Source organism: Rosa chinensis, chromosome 7, assembly GCF_002994745.2.
Source record: "Rosa chinensis cultivar Old Blush chromosome 7, RchiOBHm-V2, whole genome shotgun sequence".
NCBI lineage: Eukaryota > Viridiplantae > Streptophyta > Magnoliopsida > Rosales > Rosaceae > Rosa > Rosa chinensis.
Genome location: NC_037094.1, coordinates 59,356,983 through 59,366,509, shown reverse-complemented (window position 1 = coordinate 59,366,509; position 9,527 = coordinate 59,356,983).

Genomic DNA, 9,527 nt, shown 5'->3' with positions numbered 1-9,527 from the left:
GGGGATGCCTCAAGGTCAGAACCTATTCCTGAGAATATAGAGCTCTATGAAAATTACACTAGTGTACATGAGACGTGGGATAGAAACTCCATCATAATGATGATGTACTTGCGCATGCGCATGAGTTTGTTGAGTCCGATGATATCGAACCACACTCCGTTGACGAATGAATACCAACGTAGAGAGATTTGACCTAAATGGAAAGATGAGATCCAGGTTAAGTTGGATTCTCTAACGAAGAGGAAGGTTTTTGAGCCAGTGATGCCAACACCTCCTAACATAAAACCTGTTGACTAATGGGTCTTCGTTAGAAAGTGTGATGAGAAAAAAGATGGCAATCTCCCCTTATGGCACAAGGCTTCTCACAAAACACCCTGGAATAGACTACAATGAGACATATTCTCTCGTAATGGATGTTATTGCACTCCATTACCCTGTCAGTTTGGTAGTTTCCGAATAACTGAACATGTAGCTCACAAATGTGGTCACTACGTATCTCTATGGGGATCTAGATACGGAATATACATGAAGTTTCATGGTGAACTTAATTTACCCAAGTCAAGTGACTCTAAACCACGGAGTGCGTTTACAATAAGATGGAAACGCTTACTAAGATGACTACTTGATTAGAAAGGGATATGCCCGCGCGTTTCCATAACAAGTTTCGGATTCTATCACGGTTCATGTTGGACATGATCTTCATTGGAAGCCGTTAAAAAGTTAAGGGAAACCGCTGAACACTTGAAATCCGAGTTTGAGATGAAGGGTTTTGGGAGAACACGATTATGTCTCAGTTTGGAACCTAAGCATCGTGTCGATAGATGCTTAGGCATTTTGACAAGGTCAAGCCTTCAAGCACCCCCATGATCGTCCATAGTCTTGATCCTGAAAAGGATCCTCTTCGTTGAAAGGATGATGATGAAGATGTGCTAGAGGCATAAGTGCCTTACTTAGTACAATGGGCGCATTATTGTACTTAGCTAAATGCACAAGACCGGACATCTCATTTGCAGTAAGCTTGTTAGTTAAGATATAGCTCTGTGGCAACGCGACGCCATTAGGATTGGTGTATAAGATATCTTTCGATACTTGAGATGTACGATTGATATGGGCTTGTTCTATCCCTACAGAAAGATAATGGATTCGGACTCATCACACACCAGGAACTCCGCCAACACTGGCCTGCGTCCACTATCCCCATCCCAAAACGACATGTGTTTTGGAAGGTTTTGCTAATGTTGGGTATCTCTCTGACCCACACAAAGGTTATTTCCAAAATGGTTAAGTGTTCACCATGGGTAAAGACCGTGATATCTTGGAGGTCTACAGAACAAACCCTAGTTGCTATATCTTTGAACAATGCAGAGATTATTGCTCTTCACGAAGTAATTCGTGAATTTATATGGATTGGATCCATAGTTACGCATGTTCGAACAATTGTGGTTTGAAGTCTACCACAGATGAGCCCACGAGCATATAGGATAATGTTGCAAGGCTACATCAAAAGCGACAACTCCAAGCATAATCAGCAACAAAAAACTCTTCTCAAGATCAAAGTGAACTAGGTTCGATCTGAGGACAATATGGCAGACTTACTCACTAAGTCATTGCCCAAATTCCACTTTCGGGAAACATGTTGGTAGCATCGTTTGCGGAAGTTATCCGAACTCCAATGACCGTAGTCGGCAGGGGGAGATGCAGACATCAAGGGGAGGTGTCTACATGTATGGTCTCGAAACGTGAAGGGTGTGTTGTGCTCTTTTTCCGCTTCGGCCGAGGTTATTTTTGTCCCACTGGGTTTTTGTTACTCGGCAAGGTTTTTAATGAGGCAACGAGAGAAGCACCGTGTTTGGGCAACACAAGGGGGAGTGTTCAAGTAAAACCCTAATTTGTGTTTGGCCCAAACTCTAGGTTTCTTGAATCTATAGATTATCTTTCCTTGTATGATTTAGACTCTATGCATTGTAATCCTCTATATAAAGAGGCCCCTATTATCAATTAGAATACACAGTGATTTCCTCTCAATTTCAGTTTCTCTAAAACATAAATTAAAATAAAATCAAGGGGAGGATCAGAGGAAAAAGGGTAACTACATATTATACAAGGCCATATTAAAAAAAAAAACAAAAGACAAAAAAGTTAAGGAAATTCTTCACCAAAAAATTACCCACAAAATAAAAAAAATAAAAAAATTGGAATAGTTTTTTCCACCACGTTCTATAAAATAGCTACCCCAATAGTTTTCTCCCATACCCTATCCACACCCATACGATGTGTGTTTGGCTTCTAATCTATTCTATTATTAAGAGAAGAGAGTTTGTTAGTCAAAACAGAAAAATTTTACCAAAATATCCGTCAAATATTAAAAAATATTTGAGCTGAAATATTTGAGAAATACAAAATGGTCAACTAGTACTCACAAATAAAAGAAAAACAAAAGGAATTTAACCAAAGAAATTAAAAATCAAAACAAAATATGTGCAACAATTTTCTCCACATTTTGTGGAATAACTTCCCAATGTTTAAGGAAAACTAAAATTGGGAGAGAATTGAGTCGTCCTTTCATTGATAATAGGGGCCTTTTTATATGGAGGATTACAAGACATAGAATCAGAGTTGTACAAGGAAAGATAATCGTACAACTAATCGGATATCTATGAATATCTCCGAGAATATCTCTAATTCTAAACCCTATTACAACGAGGTCAAGTAACCTAGAGTTTGAGCCAGACACATATTCTAGATTTACTTGAACACTCCCCCTTGTGTATCCCAGACGTGGTGCTCCTTTCGTTGCCTCATTAAAAACCTTGCCGAGTAACAAAAATCCAGTGGGACAAAAATAACCTCGGTCGAAGGGGAAAAAGAGCACAACATACCTTTCACGTTTCGAGACCATACATGTAGACTTCTCCCCCCGATGTCTGCATCTCCCCCTGATGACTATGGTCATGGGAGTTCGGATAACTTCCGCAAACGATGCTACCAACATGTTCCTCTAAAGTGGAATTTAGGCAATGACTTAGTGAGCAAGCCTGCCCTACTTCCTCAGATTGAACCTAGTTCATTTTGATCTTGAGGAGAGTTTGTTGTTGCTAATTATCCTTGGTGTTATCGCTGTTGATGTAGCCTTGCTTCATTTGTTCAAAACAAGCAGCATTACCCTAAATGCTCGTAGGCTCATCTGTGGTAGACTTCAAACCACAATTGTTCGAACATGCATAACTATGGATCCAATCCATATACATTCACGAACCACTTCGTGAAGAGCAATAATCTCTGCATTGTCTGAAGATATAGCAACTAGGGTCTATTCTGTAGACCTCCAAGATATCACGGTCTTTACCTATGGTGAACACTTAACTAGTTTGAGAATGACCTATGTATGGGTCAGAGAGACACCCAATATCAGCAAAACCTTCCAAAACACATGTCGTTTTGGGATGAGGATAGTGGACGTAGGTCACTGTTGGCGGCGTTCCTGGTGTGTGATGGGTCTGAATCCATCATCTCTCTGTAGGGATAGAACAAGGCCATATCAATCGTACATCTCAAGTACTGAAAGATATCTTTTACACCAATCCAATGGCGTCGTGTTGGTGCAGAGCTATACCTTAGCTAACAAGTTTACTGCAAATAGATGTCTGGTCTTGTGCATAAGTACAATAATACGCCTATTGTACTTAAGTAAGGCACTCGTGCCGCTAGCACATCTTCGTCATCATCCTTTGGACGAAGAGGATCCTTTTAAGGATCAAGACTACGGACGATCATGGGGGTGCTTGAAGGTTTGACCTTGTCAAAATGCCTAAGCATCTATTAACACAATGCTCAAGTTTTAAACTGAGACATAATCGTGTTCTCCCAAAATCCTTCATCTCAAACTCTGATTTCAAGTGTTCAACGGTTTCCCTTAACTCTTTAAGAGCTTCCTACAAAGATCATGTCCAATACGAACCGCGATAGAATCTGAAACTTGTTATGGAAACGCTCGGGCATATCCCTTCCCAATCAAGTAGTCACTTTAGTGAGCGTTTCAACCTTATTGCAAACGCGCTCCGTGGTCTAGACCCACTTAACTTGGGTAAATGAAGTCCACCATGAACCTTCATGCATATTCCGTATCTAGATCCCCATAGAGATATGTAGTGAACACATTTGTAAGCTGCATGATCAGTTATTCAGAAACTACCAAACTGACAGGGTAGTAGAGTGCAATGACATCCATTACGAGAGAATATGTCTCATCGTAGTCGATTCCAAGGCGTTTTATGAGAAGCCTTGCCCCATAAGGCGAGATTGTCATATCTTTTTCTCATCACGCTTTCTAACGAAAACCCATTAGTCAATAGGTTTTATGTTAGGAGGTATTGGCATCACTGGCTCAAAGACCTTCCTCTTCGTTAGAGAATCCAACTTAACTTGGATTGCATCTTTCCATTTAGGCCAAATTTCTCTACGTTGGCATTCATTCATCAACATATCGTGGTTCGATATTATCTGACTCAACAAACTCATGCGCAACTGATTTGATGCCTAAAATGCAACTTACGCGCAACAAGGACACGGTCATCAAAGAATTGGGAAATATTTAAACCCGGAAATATCGTACCTCGGGGATCTTGAGCTAACTCAAATCCGATGGTTTATGGATCACAAAAGTCACTTGCTAAACTAAAAGAAAAATTGTAAAATGGCTAAGTGAGATGCCAAGTCTCACACATGCACGGCTTAGGTCTCCTGAAGCCAAAAAGTAGCCAAGAACTCACCAAAATAAATTGGTAGGCTCAAGGCCTCATGGTACTTACAATGAAAAATGTGAGCAAATATTTGGGGGAATTAATTTTTGGTTTTGGAAATTAAAAACTAGGAAATTAAAATTTGCAAAAAAGTAAAGTGCTAAAAATTTAAAGGTTTGGAAAACAATGAACAAAAGTTGGGTACTAAAGCATCCACTCTAACAATCATTTACCGTAACAACACAATTTTGGCACACAACAAAAGGGAAATGGCGCAATCCCTAACTCTAAGCCGGACTAGGGCCTTAGAGGGATAATGCAAATCCGGACTAGGGCATTCACATTCTCATAGTACAAAAATAATGTAAATCCGGGCTAGGGCATTCATATTCTCATCGCACACACATTAAGACCGGACTAGGGCTCCTAACATGCGTAAAATGGCATTAAGTCAATTTTTAGAGACTAACAATTTGCTCACGACAACATGCTCATTCATAAAATCAAGCCACTAATTAAATGAATTTCATGATGAGGATAAGAACTAGTCATAAAATTGGCCAAATTCTATAACAAATTCTCATCGAAAATTACGCAAAGTCATGAACAAAAACCACATCACACTTTCATTAAGCACCAAAAATTAATGTCATTACATGGTAAAAATTGCTAGGGCATCAAGCCCTAGACCCAAATAAGAAACTACTCACAATCCATCAACATACCCACAAAGAAATTCATCAATTACAAAAAATTAAAGCAAGAAAAGAGTTAGAAAAGAGAAAGAGACCAAGACTAATCACAACTACACTAGAAAGTGAGCATGACTAGCTTGGAATTATACTCTCTCTTTTACCTAAACCCAGATGCTTGACAAAATGATTGAACTTAATTGAGGAATGGTGAAGAATAGATGAGAGATGAGAGAGAAAATGGTGGTCTGGGTGGTAGAGGGTAGGAAGAAGAAGATGGGTCGGCGTTGGTCTCCAAGAGCAAGGAAGAGAATTTTTTTCTTTTTGGTCCGTCTCTGGTGGAGAGAAAAAGTGGAGAGGAATAGAATAATAAATGGGTGGCTGGCATTCTCTGTGTGTGATAATGGGATTAAGCTAGGACACGTGTCACTTGATCATTGGTCCAGATGATTAATATTAATCATCAAGCCTTTGCCATTTCTTCATTCTGCTGCTACACATCCCACGTGCCAACTTGGATTAATTAAACAATCTTAATTAATTAAACATTTGTTTAATTAATTAGACATTTGTCTAATTAATTATTCTTTCCTTCTCAATTTTTTTTTCTCATCTTCTCAAAATACTTCCTCACAAATTCTCAGAGGCAATTGGATTCAGCTTCCTTGATGGCATTGACCACGGTTAATCCGCATTGAATATTTCGTCCTTTTGTCAGAAAAATCCAATTTGCTCCAATTTCGCCTCATTTTATCACGATTTCCGCAACTCCGCTTATTACCTATAAATAATTAAAAATGGATTAATTATATAATAATTGACTTAAAGATTAGCTTAATTCTAATATTTAGAGTGCAATTACGCAGAGGTAGATTGAGCGGCTGTGGGTCATAGATGAATTAGCATAGCTGCATGCGATATTGCATCACCCCAAGCAGATATAAGGAGATTAGTACGCATTACCAATGTCTGGGCTATCATCGTAGTCGTTTCCGCGAGACCATTGGGTGTGTTCATGGGAATATGATGTCCAACATCAGTCCCAATGCAATAGCCATTGAAAGTCTTTGATATAAACTCTCTAGCATTGTCAATTCCAATTGACTAAATAGGATGATTCGGGGAGTGAGCCCGTTGTCATATGATATGTGCTAGGATTGTAGCATAAGCAGCATTACAAGTGGACAATGGCATAACACGTGACCAGCTTGTTTGCATGTCAACCAACATTATGAGATATTTAAACGTCCGCACGTTGGTTGAATCAGTCCATAGAATCCCCATGGATTCTATGTAAGAACAGAATGAGTATTTTCATATCATTTGCATAGGATGGTCTTAGTCCTTGTTTCCCTATGGAGCAGGCTTTACAAAATGAGCGAGGGGCCTTACAAGCAACCAATGAGGATTTTGGTTGGACCTGAGCGTCTGAAACGCTATTTGAAGCAAAGTTGGAGATTGCAGCATCACCTAGGGCGCCATCACCATGATGGGCACCATCCATGGCGTCATGGATAGGGACTGTGCCAGCCCTAGGCTGGTGGTGGACTACGGTGGCAGTCACACTTAGTCTAGGAATCAACTTTTGATTCATGCTTCGTTTCGCTCGAGAGAAAGGATGTCCATGTGAAGTCTTTAGTAGATAGACCATCATATCATGACTAGGATGACCTATCCTGTCTTGACAAAGCCAATATGTGTCTAAATTCAAGAGATCTTCTCTCATAACTTTATTGGATTTAATACCTCGAATAGTGACATAGAGTCCACTAGAGAGACACATAAACTTCTCTACGATGCGCCTTTGTTCGCAATCATTAGAGGCATTGCAAAGGAACTCATTTCCGTTCTCTACATGCATTTTCGCATAAAATCCGTTGGCTATTCTTAGGTGCGATTTTCCCTAGGAGTGTAGAGAGTTTCTGTGACAGTAATCAATGTGCCATTTGGGAACTTGGGCTATTCCATGTCCTTAAATTAATACTGATGACCCAGCCATCGTAGTCACAAAGTAATATGCTCAGAATCAAAATTGAGTCATAATGAAAAGAACTCGAAATTTTATTCATAAGCCAACGGAGCACATCATTGTCTCTTAACCATTAGGAGAATCTAATCCAAATGCTAGCTAATGCAAAACAAAGGTAGTTGTTTGACTTCTTTCGGTAACTCCAAAATAAATATGACCAGGTGAGTAGAGAGATGTCAGTGGAGCAAAGCTCGCTTATGTACCACTTATCTCAAAACCTTCCTAGACATCATAATCATTTTGGATGAGCGTATGTGAAGAAAAACTAAACCAATGGCATTTACTACAAAGTATATGGCAATTGCCTATTACATCTCTTGGAAAAATAAAGACTTAAACAGAATCGGCAATCTATTAATCCCAGCCAGATTTGTAGTCTTCAACCTTTCACTCTAGATCATCTCCTTGATCTTCTTGTTCCACATAGTGAGCTTCTCTTGCTTCACAATATGCTTTGTAGGTGGTGACAATTTCTTCACGAGCTCTACAAATGTGTGCCCAATGATCGGATACTCCACAGTGAGAACATGCATCTCTTTGCTCAGACTCTATTGATTGAGGCGCTTTGAAAGCTCATTTAGATGGCTCTTAGTGTTGGTGGCGCCACCAACATGGCCAGAGGCGTTGCCTCCCTCTCTCTTTCCACGTTGACCTCTTCGGTTCCGTGTTCGCCTATTTTGGCAGTTACCTTCCCAAGTAGAGCGATTATATGGATCAGAACGTCCAAAAGTATCCCTACGATTAGGGTTTCACTCTTGGTGCCCTCTCTTAGAGGCGCGACTATAATTGGATTCTGAAATGTGCTATGTTTCCATGGATCTCGAATTATAGTTCTTCACAAGGATGTTGTCATGCTTTTCAACGACATTTATAGCTCCAACAAGCTCATGAAACCTTGTGATCTGTCCTGCAGTAACATCAATTCGATAGTTCTTAGTAACCATCAATGTAGAGACGGGGTAGGTAGAGAGAGTCTTCTCAATCAATATCGCATTTGTGATCTCTTAACCACATAATTCCATTAAGGATTTAATGCGAAGTGCTTCCGAGTTGTAGTCAAGAACTGACTTGAAATCACAGAAGCAGAGGCTATGCCATCTCACTTCTAGGTCAGGAAGCAGGGAGTCACAGACGTTGCCAAATCTTTCTTCGAGTGAGACCCACAGCCTTCTAGGGTCTTCTTCATTCATACACTCGTACTGGAGCGAATCATCCATATGACGAGTCATTAGGATGGTGGTTTTCGCCTTATTTGCCTCTAAGGCTGCTCTATTTTCTTCCAAAGCTTGAGCTTGCTCAATTGTTAGCTCGTCCTGACTAGGCTCGAGAATCATATCCAAGATTCCATCGGCCTTGAGATGCTGGCGGACATCACGAACCCACCTGTGGTATCCAGAGCCAGTTGTTCCCAATGGAGCGAAGTCCAGTTTGTTCAGGTTATTCATCTTGAAAGAGAACAAGAAATTAGGGTTAGTTTTGGAGCGAAAAAGGCTACCACAAAAAACTATTAAATTTCTGAGTGTAGTTGCTTCCAAGAAATTTAGGGATTTTCTGAGCGTAGTCGCTTCCAAGAAAATCTGATTCCAATAGGGGTTTTGGATTAGATCAAAACAACGATGTATGTGGTCGATCATTGTCTTCTCAACAAACTCTAAGTTTGGAGGACTCTACAAGCTCCAAGCTTGGAGTGAGCACGAACCCCCACAGTTCGGCTTTTGGTCTCCCCTATGAAGAAGAAAGGGGGGGGGGGGGTAGAAGAAGGGATGTTGGAAGTCCCCGAGAAAAGAAGAAAAGAATGAAAACTTCAAAAACGGTAACTTTTAGAAAAGTTTACCTCTTAGGATTGCAGAGCGAGCTTCAGTCCTAGGCGGACAGACTAGAGAGATGGTCGCGTGGTCGCGGTGTCGCGGGCGTGTCGTTGGGTTGTTGGCATGTCGCGGGCGTCGTGGATGTGTCGCTGTGTCGTAGGGTCGCGGTGTCGCGAGAATGCGGGGCCGCGAGGATGCGGAGCCGCAAAGAAGCGGAGTCGCGAGGGCAGGCGAGGGTTCGCGGGAGAAGCGAGCGTGC